General features: G+C 36.8%; 1 protein-coding gene across 2 annotated transcripts in view; it reads right to left on the reverse strand.

The window, feature by feature from the left end:
• The window catches only part of SIK2 (salt inducible kinase 2), a 126535-nt gene that overhangs the window by 42013 nt on the left and 68082 nt on the right, over positions 1 to 16440 (reverse strand). The gene's annotated exons all lie outside the window — the stretch shown is intronic.

Genomic DNA, 16440 nt, shown 5'->3' on the forward strand with positions numbered 1-16440 from the left:
TTATGTAAAACAAAGAACGTGAATCAATTCTCTGACATCGCGTCAGACAAAGGTTATCTTTCTTTTAAACAATCATTTCCTGTAGTTACTATACAAACCACCTGTAATATGAGATATGGTGGTCCCTGGAAGTAGCTTAAATAATTCACACCCTGTTCTCCTGCTCAGTGGAGCAATTCTGATCTACCCAAGATTACTCAGACTTGTTCTCTAAACCAAGCAGTGTCATTATAGCCATTGTTCTCTAAACAAATATACTTTGCAAGATACATTAGCTATCTTTGTGCAATGTTATAATCTATTGAAGCAGTTTACTTGAAAATTGTATCTGCATATATTTACATGAATTCAAAAAACTAAATATTACAACTCACGTAAGTTTCACCTAAAGATCTAAAAAGGCCTCTGAAATGATCTTTTGAGGGAGAGAGGGTCAGCATAACTCTTGAAAGCCTTTTCTATTTAAGATTATTTTCCCAAGTAAAGAACTATATGGGTGAATCAATATTCACAGTCATCCTCACACATTTTCTGCTCTAGACTATGTGATTTACTGGTTTTTAAATTCCATGCCTTTGGCTCATCTTCAATATTTACTATAAAATTTACTGACATTCATACAGCACATTACAGCTTAGAAAGCATGTTCATATCACAGTATTTCATTTAATCTTCCTAAAACTCCTCTATGATAACAATTAGTCTAACTCCCGTCTTATATTTGAGGAAGCTGCAGATCAGAGGGATTAAGCAATCTCGCTGAATTCATACATTTAGTGAGTGGAACTAGAAACTTTGATTTTTTTCCCCTATATCAAGCTGCTTCTTTACTAGACTCCTGCTGAAGTCTTAACCACCCTTTTACAACACTACTCAAATGCCACGTTGCCCTTAAACAGTCCCTTATCACTTCAAGTAGAAGTAATCTCAATTCTCTGAACTCCTTATCACTTATAACACACTATCTCACACTTATCTGCATATATATCAGAAATATCCCAACAAATGTGTGCACGTTTGGGCCCGTGCGAGTGTGTGTGCATGTGTGCACACACACGGCCCTAATTCTAACATACTGTGTTTTAGAAAATAAAAGGTACCTTCATTTAAGCTTCCTGAGGATAGGGACCATATCATTCTTCTCCACATTCCCCACAATGCTTCACAAACATCATAGGTACCATACACAAATACGTAGCTGCGTAAGTATCATGGATGCTATCGTGACCCTTTCCATGAACAGTGCTATAAAATGTGGAGTAATAGTGTTATACTGGACATGTTACAGGCTTTAAATTGACGTGGACATGTATATTCTTCGGTATATGCTGTTATGACACAAACTGAGATAATCAGCTCATCTTCCCTTTGCCTTTACAGAGCCCACACAGTAGCCATCGTTTAAGAACAAATATGTAGAATTTTCAATCAACATGTCCAAAATGTCATCAGAATGACTACATCTAAGTAAACTGGCAGTGGACAATGTGCTCTCTATTCATAAGAGTAAATCAAAGTCTCCTTCTAGCTTGAATGAGCTGGGAAATCCATAATGAAGGGCTGGACTCTTGGGCAAACACAACAATGTGAGGAATGCAGCATTTTCTGTGAGGGGATCTCTTTTGGCTAGTTAGTAGTAATCTTTCCTATGATTCCACACCAAGTGCTACTTAAACTGTATCACCAAGTGAGACAGTTTTTTCATAGACAAATGACTGGCTTCCCCAGATAGACAAAATTTCTTCCTGTTGAAAATGCTGAGTCAACAGGAAGACTCACGCATTAGTGGAAGAGATTTTTGAGATTTTGGCAACACAGAGAAACCTAACAGATCCAATGTGAACAAGTACAAGTTAACATATTTGGAAACAGATCCCAAACTATTGTGTACAAAATGAGACCTGGGAAGCACTATAGCAATTGATATTTTTTTCAAAGCAAACAGTCCAAACTGGTACCACCATAGACAAGGGGAAAGAAAAGCTTGGAAGCGTGGCAAGAAGGGTACTGTCTGAAACACAAAGGCATGGTATATCTGAACCCAAAATTAACATGTAAAGCCACGGGCATCACATGTCAATAAATATATAACACACAGTGCGAGAAAAATGACATCTGCGATCCAGAGACTAGGAGATCAACTATTTAAAGAGGTGGTATTTTTACTCCTTAAGCAAAATTTTCAGTGAGTAGTCCAGCATATCTATTGTCTTTCCCATTTTTCAAATTATTTCTGCAGTGTGGGCATCCTTCAAAATGATATAATCTACTGAGAAATCAGTAACAGAAGTTACTGAGGCAAAAACCTGTGGCTGCAAATAAAATCAGTTTAGGTACACATCATCCTCTGTGAAGGACACTGTTATTAATCCAAGCTCAAGTTAATGCATAAGGACCTCAAATTAACATGCAAAAAGCACACTCATGTTTCACTTTGAAAACTTAATGAGGGGCAGCCAGTTAGCTCAGTTAGAGTGCAGTGCACTTAACAACAAGGTTGCCGGTTTGATTCCCCACTGGTCCACTGTGAGCTGTGCCCTCCACAACTAGATTGAAACTTGGAGCTGATGGGTCCCAGAAAAACACACTTAAAATAAAAAAAAATAAAACCTTAACGAATTATGGTTATAGAACAAACTTATGAGTGTCGTAGCAATTCTTTATACTAATTGACTGTGTGCATTTTTAACAAATGGATACAGTTTTCAAAAATTGTTTTCCCGTTTGCATTTGTTCTGATTAAGTGAAAAGTGATTTCATTTTTGTTGTCTTTAGTAACAAAACTTTTTAAGGTTATATTTTATATGTCCTTTTTCCTCCATTTTGTTTTTCTGGTAGTTGGTTTTTATAGTACATTGCAAAAGTCATGGTCTGTGACAGATTGGACAATTAAAAAAATTGGTCTTTCAATACTGATAGTTTGAGAAATAGTGGTACAGACAAATAAACAGGCAATTACAATATGCTGTGATAAAGGCTAGCACAGGAATAAATATATCCTAATAAATGTATTATTTTTACAGATCATTTTAAATTTTCTATCTTTTTATTATGAAAGTTTCAAATATACATGAAAGTAGAGAAAATAGTATAATGAATCCCCCAGATTCAAGAGTTACCAACATTTTGCCATACTTGCTTCATGTATCCTTTTTTCCTTTTATCCCTTTTTTCTTCTTCTTTTTTTTTTTTTTTGCTGTAGTAACCTAAAGCAAATCTTGACATCATTTTGTTTCACACCAAATACTTTTGTTTGTATCTCTAAAAACAAGGGACATTTTCTTATATAACCACAATCCTAATTATCATAACTAACGAAGTTAACAATTCCTTAATATCATCCGATATGCAGTCTGAATTCAAATCTCCCCAGTTGGCTACCTGAATCAGGATCCAAATAAGGTGTACATTTTATATTTATTTATTTTGTCTTTGGAGCCCTTTTATTCTGGAACAGTTCTTCCCCGCCCCCGACCCCTTTTCCTGTGCCACAGACTTGTTGAAGAAACTAGGTTGGCTGTCCTACCTTCTGGATTTGTCCTTTGCTTTCTCATAATATTGTTTAACTTATTCTTCTGTCTACTGTATTTCCTATAGATTGGAATTCAAGTATAAGGAATAGAATAGATTCAGGTGTAATTATTTTGGAAGGTGGCAAGGATATGTCCTAGGTGCATCTACTAGGAGGAATATAATATCTGGTTCTCCCACTTTTAGGAATGCCAAGATTGAGTAAATGAGTTCTGGGAGTGATAGCTTGATGCTTCAATAAAAGATTCTCATCACTCTTTCTCTTAATATGGTTCTCAAGCTCCAGTTACATTAGAACCCTTAGAAGACTTGTTAAAATGGATTACTGGAAACTACCCACAGAGTTTCTGATACAGTAGGTGTTGGAAAGGGCCCAAGAACTAATACATTTTTTAGAAGTATCCAGGTGATACTTAAGATGCTGGAACAGGGGCCACACTTTGAGAACCACAGAACTAATTTTAGTAGACACTGGTGGTCATATCCGAATCAATTATTTCATTAGGGGTTACAAAATTGTGATTTCTAACTTTTTATTCTGGCCACATTTACTAGATGAAATTCTTCCGTAGAGAAGAACTTTCTCTTGTCAGTTAGGGCTATTTAGTTATCCTGAAATACACTAAAACAGGCAAGGAAGGATGAATGCTTAATTTTTCCTCAAGTACCAATTTTCAGAGTAAGGGGTTGGTACACTGGCTACTACCTCCAATGGTATCTATTAAGATTTGTATGTTTCAGTGTGTTTTTTTATAGCTTTTTTTCTCCTATATTTAGCTTTCTTTTTTCTCTTTTATTATTCTCTTAAGTATAATAACGAGTACATGGATTTTTACATATTCAATTTATTTCAATCACCTAGTCATTATTTTTTTTGATGCTCAAATTTTCTCATCTTTGACCAGTGGGAACCCCTTTACACTGTTTTTGTTTTTTAATATGACCACAGAAATATTAAATACCTTTACTGCTTTCTGACATAATAAAAGTGCTTCATGCTTATCTTAAATACTTCCTGCTCCAAACCTGGAATCAGTTATTTTTCCAGGAAGCCTTGGTTCTTTTTACTGGGGAATGGTATCTGGGTACTTGGGGTGCTTTTTTTTTTTTTTTTTTAATTTATTTATTTATTTTCCAAGTCAAGTTGTTGTGCTTTCAATCTTAGTTGTGGAGGGTTCTGTTCAGCTTCAAGTTGTTGTTCTTTCAGTCTTAGTTGTGCAGGGCGCAGCTCAGCTCCAGTTGCCGTTGCTAGTTGCAGGGGGCACAGCCCACCATCCCTTGCGGGAGTCGAAACCGGCAACCTTGTGGTTGAGAGGACATGCTCCAACCAACTGAGCCATCCGGGAGCTCAGCGGCAGCTCAGCTCAAGGTGCTGTGTTCAATTTTTAGTTGCAGGGGGCGCTGCCCACCATCCCTTGCGGGAGTCGAGGAATTGAACTGGCAACCTTGTGGTTGAGAGCCCGCGCTCCAACCAACAACTGAGCCATCCGGGAGGCAGCTCAGCTCAAGGTGCCGTGTTCAATCTTAGTTGCAGGGGGCAGAGCCCCCCATCCCTTGAGGGACTCGAGGAATTGAGCTGGCAACCTTGGGGTTGAGAGCCCACTGGCCCATGTGGGAATCGAACCGGCAGCCCTCGGAGCTAGGAACACGGAGCTCCAATCACCTGAGCCACCGGGCCGGCCCCACTTGGGGTGCTTTTTAATTAATGGGTTGGTACTGATTCTAAGCCTTCTCAGGGACAGAGCTAAGAAATACGTATTTTTAAAAGGAAAAAGAAATAATGAATTCATTCCATTTCAAATTCAAAATTATAGGAATTACATTTTTGATTTTTATATTTGTATTTCTTTTTCTGTTACATAAAATATTCTGTTTTTTAACATTAACATACATTACTTGTTCTAGCCTACAATACTCATAAAATGCAGAGGGTGCCAAAAAATGTATACACATTTTAGATAACATTGCTTAAAATGTGTATACATTTTTTTGGTACCCCCGATATATTCAAAATAGCTATACAAGTATTACCACTAACAATAACATTATTGGATGAAGTTTAAAAGTTAACATTTCTTTGCAGTTCTATTTATCTTGAGATTATATAATCCTAAGAACATACAGTCCAAATACTGTGTTTTAAATTACTTGAAAAGCTATCTCTGTATGGTATGTTGCCAACATGATATAACGATAGTGCATTTATATGTTGGTTTTTAAATATTATTAGGGATTATTTTTCTTTCTCTTGTTTGATTTAATTTTTTGAATATGTAGAACACTTACCTGATGTTTAATGTAATGACAAATATAAAACTACGTAACACGACAGAGTCTGAGAAGTCTCTCTTCCATCAATGTTCCCTTCCTCTGCCTATCGGTAATTGTTTTTATTAGTTTTTGGTTTACCCTTCTGTGTTTCATTTTATATGGGAAAATATGTATATGTAATTGTACTCTCCCTACTTCTTACACAAAAATATTTATCCTTTCTTTCCCCCACTTCATAGCAGTGCATAGAAATCTTCCACATTCCTTTTGCATTATTGCAGATCCTTTCAGGATTTAGTAGTGTGGTGCTAAGAACGAAGGCTCAGGAGTCAGGCTGCCTGGGTTCAAATTGTCTTCACACTTGCTAACTACAGAGATCTCAACAAATTACTCAAAAACCTCATATGCTAATCCAAAATGGGGATAATAATAGTATCCATCTCACAAGGATATGTGACAATTAAATGGTAAAAAAACAGCTGAAAAAGAATAAAACCTCTTCATGAGGCCTGACATATGTTAAGTTCTCAAAAATGTTAGCCTCTATTATTTCAACTTGATAATTACTACTGTTGTTACTATATTGTTATGGGTTGACTCAAGCTACCTTCTTTTCCTAACTACTATCTACCCATTAGCCCCTTATGATACCGTTTCTATGTTTCCCATTTTATTGAAATTTCTTTAGAGTGACCAGCAATTTCACTAGGCTAAAGCCAATTACCTTTTCTCAGTTCTCACCTTTCATGACCTTTCAATTACATTTAATTGGGTTTCAAATCTCCCTGTTGACTCTGTTTAACTTTTCCTCCATCCTTTTACTTAACTGGCTCCATTCTCTTTTTACCACATAAAACTACCATAGTCTAGTTCTGGCCCTCTGCCTTTCTATTTCTAAACTCTTCCCTCATAGAATTAATCTAAATGATCACTTTCTTGTGGATAGGGTAACCAGTGACCTGCTTTATTCTTAGCTGCATGATGTTCTTTTTCGCACTCTTCTCATTTAGTGCCTGTCTCAAGGGTGCTTTAGTCACTCCAGTCAAGACATGTCTTAACACTCTGGCCTGGGGCCTTTTGCTCACAGATTCTATTGAGAATTTAATGAAAAGTATACTTACATGCAAACTCACACATAAAATTTTATATGCAATTTCAAAGGGATCTATAAAATCTTAGGCTTAATCAAGGTTAATAAACTCTACATAGGGGGATTTCATTCATTGATTAGAATTTTTATAAAAATAACTTCCAGATTTGCGAGATGCATTTGACTTTTCAACAGTTAGTCAACTGTGTATCTACACAGATTTTCTTTCTGCTACTACAGTGTTATCAAGACTGAGTTCATCTTTCTTTTTATAAACTTCATTACCACCTTCTAAGTTACTATAACTATCATCTTACAGTCACGCAACCTCAAAAATTCAAGAGTCATCTTCTACCAACCCCTAAATTAAGTAGAGTTGAAGCCCCAATAAGTAGGTTTCAAATTATACAGATATAAGTTTAATGTAGTATAATTAATCAATGTTTTTGTCCTGTGTTTGTAAGTCTAGATTTCATAGCACAGTGCCTGACACACAATAAATGCTCAGTAAACGTAGCTGCTATCATCATCATTATCATCACCATCATCACCTCCATTACTACAACATGGCATCCCTTCTCTTCCCCCAGGGATAAGGGGCAGTTTCCCAGCATCTTATTAAAGAAGTAGGGAAACCCAGCCAGTTGAGTTTCCTTAAGTTTCAGGGATATCAGAATCTTTGAAAGATTACCTTTAAGCTTCATATTCTTTAGTCAGAAATTATTAGCAACCCTTAAAGCTGGAGCTGAGTAACAGTCCAAAAGATTAATAATGTATGCAATTAATTATTTAATGTTATGTTAAAATGATTAAATTTGTAATCTCATCAATTTGTAATTTGGGAATAAAGTAAAAAGGCTGATACCAATTTAATATTTTATGCTTAACCAGCCTTTTAAAAAGGTTAAAAAAAATCCCATCTCAGATAATTAAATCCTGATCAGAGGTTCCTAATCCACAAAATTACAAAGACTTCGTACTTCTAATTACTAAATTTGAAGAGGAATAGTGAAGAGGAATAGTTTATAAACACTATAAACTCTGAGACACCAATAAGTTAATCAAAACTGGCTTATTTGTTCTCTTCAAGATATTTTGAAGATCCGTAATTTTCAATCCCCAGATTCAAATTTCTACTTATCTTTTCCTCTAACATTTCTTTCCTTTAATCTGTACAAAATGTTGCTATAAAATAAAACTCTATCTCACTGTAGATCAGTATTCTGGTCTTTGTTAACTTAGATTTTGCCGACTCTAATGAATCATTCTTGGATAAAATATAACTAAGAAGAAAATGTCCGTTAATAAAATAAAAACCTGAAAAACAGTGTTTTAGTACATTACTATATGTATCACCTTACACTCTGAACACATAAAAATGGATTAGGTATATAATCTGTATTAAATTAGGATAACATGGGTTAATCTTAATTTAAAATATTAGATTGTAATATTATTACATTAAATTACATTAAACTTTTAAACCTGAGACATATTTATGAATACGAAATTATAGATTTTAAAACATTTTATTTTTTTCTGTTTGTTTTTGTAAATATATAATAATTTCAAATTGTGTGTCAGACAAAAATTAAAGGAAATTGCTGCTTGTGGTATACTCTGGCAATTTGTGCTTTCAGCAATTTCCCTACATTAGACTGTTCACATCTGTTAGACTGAATCATTTCTTCAAGCTATTGGAACTATTGAGGCAAACCATAGCCTTCTGAGAATAAAATGGGTTTTTAGTTACATAGTTTAAAGTTTTAAAGATCACTTACAATTGACTTCTGTGACTATCTGTTTATATTTTCAGCAACAATTAAAAGCAAATATGGTCACACTTTTCTAAAATTATTTATAACCCCCATGTAGAAGCCAATACATTGCAATATCTATTGATACTAGTAATAGACATCAAATAGAAAATTTCAAAAAATATTCATATCTTTAATAAAACACATAAGTACATTTCTGATTTCTTAGTGCCTAGGGAGATTTTGAAACATAATAGAAGTCCTAGAGTCAAACAAGCCTAATTCTGAATGGTTTTTTACTTCTCAGTGCCGGACAACTCTGATTTCTCAGCAATAAACCCCAAGTTTTGCTCTTTGTGGGAGGTTCCTACCTTGAACTGCTGCACACATGAATTCTAACTTGATAGCAAATAATTTTTTAAGAGTGTTTCATTTCTACATGTATTCTATTGGCTTCTGTCCATACACAGCAATTTCTTTATCCTGTTGCATGAAAATATCATGCTGTCTGCAGTGTCTAATAAGAATCTAGCAGTTACAATACAAAAACAAGCATTAGGAAAAAAAATTCATATTTCTAATTTTGAAATATTTAATAGGGCAAATCAAGCAACAAGGCTTACTAAAATGAACATGTACCGAGAACAGGATTTTTGGCCCAGTATCGTAGGTGTGTATAGTTCTTACACACACACACACAAATATGCACACACACACACACCCCCCCCTCAGTTATGAATCAGAATAAAATCAATTACAAAAGAATAATGAGCACAGCAGAATATGACTACTTGGGCCCTCAATTGTACTGCCTCTCCTCAGGTTAATTTCAAAGCACAATGCTTTCTCCTCCATGGAATCAAATTAAGGAAGAAAGTTAAACTCTACTGTGAATTTAAAGTGTAAGAGTCATCCATTTATTCATTCATCTAACAAATATCTGAATGACTTCTTTGTGTTAGCCACTGTGCTCAGCACTTTGCCTTCATGAAACTTCCATTTGGGTGGAGGAAATGACAATAAATAAGTAGAAAAATAAAAATTACAGAACATAATAAATGCCAGGGAAATAGGGTGAGGAGCTGGAAAGTATCTGGGGGAGGCCACTTTGGATAGGGTGATCAGGAGAGGCCTTTATTATAGCAGGGAGAAAAGCTTTCAAGGAACAGATGTAGCACACTCATGAACCAAAAGGACACGAAATGAGGCTAAAGCATAATGGACAAGGAAGAGGGGAAGGCATATGATGAAAGTGCAGAAGTGAAAGTCCAAGTCAAGAGGAATTTGGAAGCCTAAAGAGGGAGTCTGTATTTTAAAATATTGGGTGACCATTTAATGGTTTTGAGTAGGTGAGAGACCTGATCTAATTTACATTTTAAAAGCACTTAAAAATAATCTGAACTATGAACTCTGTGTCAATCAGCTGTATAGTTCCATTAAGCAAAAATCCAAACAAAAATTTAAGCACCGCTATGAGAATGGTCCTGATAGCTGATGTGAGAAACACAAGGAAATAAAATTCAGTCCCTAATGCAAACAAACGTACAAGACATATGTGAAAAGAAGGTTAAATACTAAAAACTGTACTTAGCCCTTCCAGACAATAATAGATGTCATGAGGCAATACTGGCTTACAGACATAAGATGAGATACTGTCTGAAACATCATAAACTCTTAATTCCAGAACAATAGCTGGGTTTTCTTACTGATTTCGATATATGTAGTAACATTTCATTAACTGTACCAGAACTGTTTTTTAGGCAGTGATTTTTTTTTTTAAATTATGTCAACTGAATGACCTAGGAAAGCACCCAGAGTCATATTTAATACTACCAGATGATGATGTCATCTCAATGGCATTAAAACATTCCAGACAATTCCCTAAATAGGTATTTTCATCCCACCTATTTTTATCTTCTCTACAGGACCTCAAAGTCTGTTGTGAATTATTTCTGAGTAATGACTATGACTGGACTGATAAATGAGTCACTCTAAGCTGAACTACCGATATTGTGTGCTATTTACCCAATTTGTGGTAGTGTTATAATAATATTTATAAATGCAATCTGGTCACACTTCTAACACATTCTTTCTACAGATAAATACTCCAGATAGCTATTTTGATATGCGATTATTTCATAAGAAGGAAAGAAATACAGTCCAAAGAACAGACTATTTTGCCAAACCGTGCAATTTTTAGGAATTAGGATTGAAACACCAAACTTGAGGAATGAGATGCTGATGATGAAGAAAGCAAATTTGTTAATTTTAATATTTTGGTTTCTGTATACATGTACTCCAAATAGACGTGTTCAGCAAATACTGAGATCTAAGACATTGTCATTATTCATTCTTAAGTCAAAGGACAAATATATGTGTTTCATTTTTTTCATTGAGTTCTTTAGGTGAGTTGAGAGTGGAAAACAATGAAACCAGGCCAGACTGGTTCATTCAGAAATGGACACAGAGAGATCAACATGTAGATGAAGCTGCGCCGAGTAAGAACAATTTTTCAATGAAGCTCCCGCAATAAAATTAGTTAAACAACGAATCAAATTTCTTGGGTAAACAAGTTCAGGAAAAGTCAGGCTCCTTAGTTTATTAGCCAGTGGCTTGACTACGATGTATGTTTCCTGAGGTCTCACAAAACACATTAAGTAATAGTGACACTGTGAAGTCATTTGTCAGACAGGAGAAAAGATAACAGAAAAGGAAGGGCTAGCTGGAAAAACAAACAAACAAACAAACAAACAAACAAACACTCTACCTATCTGCTCAACGTTTCAAAAATCAAAATGGACAGTTAGTTCAGTAACAAACTGATATTACAAGATTGAAATGTTTCTGTGGTAGATTTTTGTTCCCAATTCTTCACACCCTCCCTGTAACACGATTATTTATCCATATCCTCTGTTGAGTGGCTTTGCAATACCTCCCAGTAGAATAGGTGATTATATCCCTGGCCTTTTGCTTTTGGTCATGGGGAATGTGTGTGGTTTGACTTGATCTCTTGTGTTTCTACTATAAGAATACCATGCCCTAGACATATGGAGAACTGAACCCAACCTACAACCTGAAATAGAGCCACCCAAGCTTATCCACAGACAAAAAATATTTATTGATATAAATCACTGAATCATAGAGTTGTTTGTTATATAACATTTTCACAGCAGAAATATGATGGATGAAGTTTCCAATATTAGAAAAGAGAGGTTTGCTCAGCTATAAAATGAACTACAATTGCATAAAGAAATCTTTTGAACATTTTTGCCACACAATTTATATAATGTTTTTCTGTTAATATTTACACATACATTTGTATTATTTTTTACACATCTGGATGACATAGTTAGATATCAAAATCAACCTTACTGGCTTTGAACAACTGGGTGGGAATTTCTCTCATGTAGACTAAGTTAATCATTATTAGCTTTATTATGTAAGATGATGTAAAAAATACTCTGATTTTCTTTCAGAAGGTGGTCTCTTAATCACTTTTCCCAAGTCAGTTTATCCACTATTAGCACCTAGATTTACCCATGCCTCCTATTTCCAGGTTGAGTGCTGGGAAACGGGGGCAACTTATTAGGCATGGTTCTGAAGAACCAATTATGATTCAATTCTAAAGGGAGATAAAATAGAGGAGTTAGTTATGGCTAACTCCTAAGTCTAGAGAGTAATTAAAGAAGATAGCTCCAAAACAACATGGACTAATGTTGAAAACACTGGACTCTATTCTCCCCTTATGCAAATCACTTAATCTTTCTGGGTCTCAGTTTCTACATACAGTTAATATAACTTAATATAAGTTCTAAGGTTGCTTTTTAATTCAATATTAATACTTCAAAGCTATCAGTTTTGTATAAAAATGCAACTTCAAATTTCCCTTTGGTTTACTTATTAAAATTTTTGTTGTGGTGGTAAAATACACATAATATAAAATTAACAATCTTAACCGTTTTTAAGTGTACAGTTTCCCCTTGGTTTATGTTTACCTCATCTCCTTCCCTGTAATTTCTGGTACAAAAATCACTAGGGCACTTATTTCAGAACAGGAGAGAAGTCAGATGTATTGGGGAGGCATCTGTGAAGCTACTACTCGTTCAGCAGTGAGGCTGAAAGAACAGAATCTTAGGTGGAAAAAGACTGCTAGAAGCGAGAAGAAAACAGATCAAATCCAAGAAGCCCACAGGAAAGATGAAAGATAGATGGTTCCAGTTTGGGCAGTAATCAGGACAGCCTATATCTCTACCTCTGGGAGTTTTACAAAACAAGATCTGACATTTCATAAAGCCAGTAGTAGTGTGCCAAAACAAGAGTGGTCCCAGTGACAGAAATAAAACTAAATGAAGGAATGGACATAAGGACTCTAACCATGTAGCCAATTAATAAATGCTTGTTTTTTACAGCAGAAAAAGAAACTGCAAAAGTTTATGAAACCTGCTGGCTCTAAGAACTTAGAAGTGATGATCATGAATACGAGAGGAACGGGTGCATTCTTGAGCACAGTATTCTTCTGTGGCCTTTGGAAGAGTACTATTTGACAAAGGACATGACTTCAGAAAGTTGAGTTTGCAGATTCAGCTCTTATATTTCATGACGTCTCCACTTGGTTTAAGTAAACAGTCCTGTTACAGGTGTGGTTAACCAGGAAAGAGATTAGCAGGGGTTTCTAGCTACTATCCTTAGGAAAACCAAACACAGTATTACCATGCACTGCTGACACAAAAAAGGTTAAAATAAAGCACTCTAAGACACAGTTTGGTACCTTTCTCACTAATCCCTAAATTTTGTTAAAGTCAGAGTTTAACTAATAGTGGTTCGATTTACAGTTTAGAAAGTGTCTGTATCCTTATGTCAAAGCTCCATATACACTGAAATTAGTACATGGCTTTATGATTTGAAAGACATTAAAAGTCCTTTTATCCTCATCAAGATGGTGGAGTAGGTAAATGCTGTGCTTACCTTCTCTCATGGTCACATCAAAATTACAACTACAGAATAACGATCATTAAGAATCACCTAGCTGAACCAAAGCCCAATAACTATGGACCTACAGAAGAAGCCCCCTACAGACTGGTAGGAGGGGAAGAGACACAAAATGGGCTGGTCCCACACCCACGTGTGACCATTAAAAATTGGGAAGGCTATCTTGGCTGTAGAGGTCCCCCCGAAGAGGAGCAAGGGGTCCCAGTCCCAAGCCAGACTCCCCAGCCCAGGGTTCTAGTGCTGGGGAGAGTAGTCCCCACAATGCCTGGTTGTGAAAACCAGTGATTATGGCTGAGTGAGATGGAGAGTGGCTACATTCTTAGGCCCTCCTCTTAAAGGGCCTGCACATGGACTTACTCACTGATGGATTCACTCGCTCTGAGCTGCAGAGCTGGGGTAGCAACTTGAAAGGTGTCAGGGACATATGGGGAAGAACTGAGTTATCTGGCTGCAGGATGAGAGCTGGAGTGGCAGCTTTCTTGCAGACAAAAGTGCTGGTTGAATCCACTGTTTCTTTGTTGAACCCTCTCCTCTCCCAACGTGCAGATGCAGGCGGCCGCCATATCTGAGTCTCCATCAGCCTGGCTAACACTGTTCTTTCGCCCCACCCTGGTGATTCTGAGACTCTGCCCCATCCAACTCTCAGGCCCACCCAAGCCATTTCCAGTGCTTTTTCCAAACAAACGGCCTGCCCTGGCTCATGTTGAGGACTTTCCTAAAATCTCTAAAAGGTCCACAAAACCCAAACAAGCAGCATTGCGCTTCAGCATGTCTACCTCATGTTGAGCAGCTCCAAGCCTGGCACTAGTGGCAGCCAGCCTAGGTTAGCAGCTTTGGTTTTTGAGGCACCACAAAGCCCAGAGCCATTGGAGGCCATTTGTGGATTGCTTTGTGGCTCATGCCAGGTAGCAACAGGAAGGGCAAAGGCTGTGGATGAACTTGGCCTGTGGTGGGGCCCCTCCCAGGAGGGCCCAGCACTGGCATGTCTGGTGACAAGCTTTGGATTGAGCTGAAGCGTCACCTGGTTGCTTCTGAGGACAACACACCCAAAGGACAGAATGGGCAGGCACCAGAGCCCTGCTAAAGCTCTGGTGGTCAGCCCTTCTAAAGCTCTGGTGCTCTGTATGGTCAGCCCCTGCACCACAGTTCCTCCACAGTAGTCACAGCCAGTCCTCACAACCAATGAGCCCGAGAGTCAATCACTCCTACTGATGTACAAACAGCAACCAAGGTTCAACTACAACAGAAAGGCACATACAACCCACACAAGGGACACACCTGGGGCACATGGTTCAAATGACCAAGGAGACTATGCCACTGGGTCCCACAGAATACCTACTACATAAGGGTACTCTACTAAGACTGGGAAACTGAGAAGCCTCACCAAATACATAGAAACAAACACAGGGCGGCAGCCAAAATGAGGAGGCAAATAAACGTGTACAAAAGAACAAAGCTCCAGAAAAAGAACTAAACAAAATGGAGACAAGCAATCTACCAGACACAGAGTTCAAAACACTGATTACAAGAATGGTCAATGATCTCAGGGTGAACTTCAACAAAGAGATAGGAAACATAAAAACGAAGATAGAAAACAATAAAAAGTACCAGTCAGAAATAAAGACTACACCACCAACTGAATGGGAGAAGATTTTTGCAAATAGTGCCTCTGATAAGGGGCTAATATCCAGAATATACAAAGAACTCATGCAACTCAACAACAAAAAAACAAACAACCCAATTGAAAAATGGGCAGAGGACTTGAAGAGACATTTCTCCAAAGAGGACATACAAATGGCAAATAGACATATGAAAAAATGCTCAACATCACTAATCATCAGAGAAATGCAAATCAAAACCACAATGAGATCACCTCATCCCAGTCAGAATGGCTATCATCAACAAGACAAATAGTAACAAGTGTTGGAGAGGCTGTGGAGAAAAAGGAACCCTCATACACTGTTGGTGGGAATACAGACTGGTGCAGCTGTTATGGAAGGCAGTGTGGAGGTTCCTCAAAAAATTACGAATAGAATTGCCATATGACCCAGAAATCCCTCTCCTGGGTATCTACCCAAAAAATCTGAAAACATTTATACATAAAGACAAGTGTGCTCCAATGTTCATTGCAGCTTTGTTTACGGTGGCCAAGACATGGAAACAACCAAAATGTCCTTCGATAGATGAATGGATAAAGAAGTTGTGGTATATATATACAATGGAATACTATTCGGCGGTAAGGAAAGATGATATAGGAACATTTATGACAACATGGATGGATCTTGAGAGTGTAATGTTGAGTGAAATAAGTCAGACAGAAAAAGCAGAGAATCATATGATTTCACTGATATGTGGTATATAAACCAAAAACAACAAAAGAACAAGACAAACAAATGAGAAACAGAAACTCATAGACAGACAACAGTTTAGTGGTTACCAGAGGGTAAGGGGGGTGGGGGTGGGAGAAGAGGTAAGGGGGATCAAATATATGGTGATGGAAGGAGAACTGACTCTGGGTGGTGAACACACAATGGGATTTATAGATGATGTAATACAGAACTGTACACCTGAAATCTATGTAATTTTACTAACAATTGTCACCCCAATAAATTTAAAAAATAATAAAAAAAAAGAAATAAAGATTACAACAACAGAAATGAAAACTACATTAGTAGAATCAACAGTAGATGAAATGAAGCGGAGGATCAAATCTGTAATTTAGAAGATAAAGCAGCAGAAAACACCTGATCAGAACAGTAAAAAGAAAAAAGAATCCAAAAAATGAAGATAGTTAAAGGGGCC

Source organism: Rhinolophus sinicus, linkage group LG06 (genome assembly GCF_036562045.2).
Source record: "Rhinolophus sinicus isolate RSC01 linkage group LG06, ASM3656204v1, whole genome shotgun sequence".
Classification (NCBI taxonomy): domain Eukaryota; kingdom Metazoa; phylum Chordata; class Mammalia; order Chiroptera; family Rhinolophidae; genus Rhinolophus; species Rhinolophus sinicus.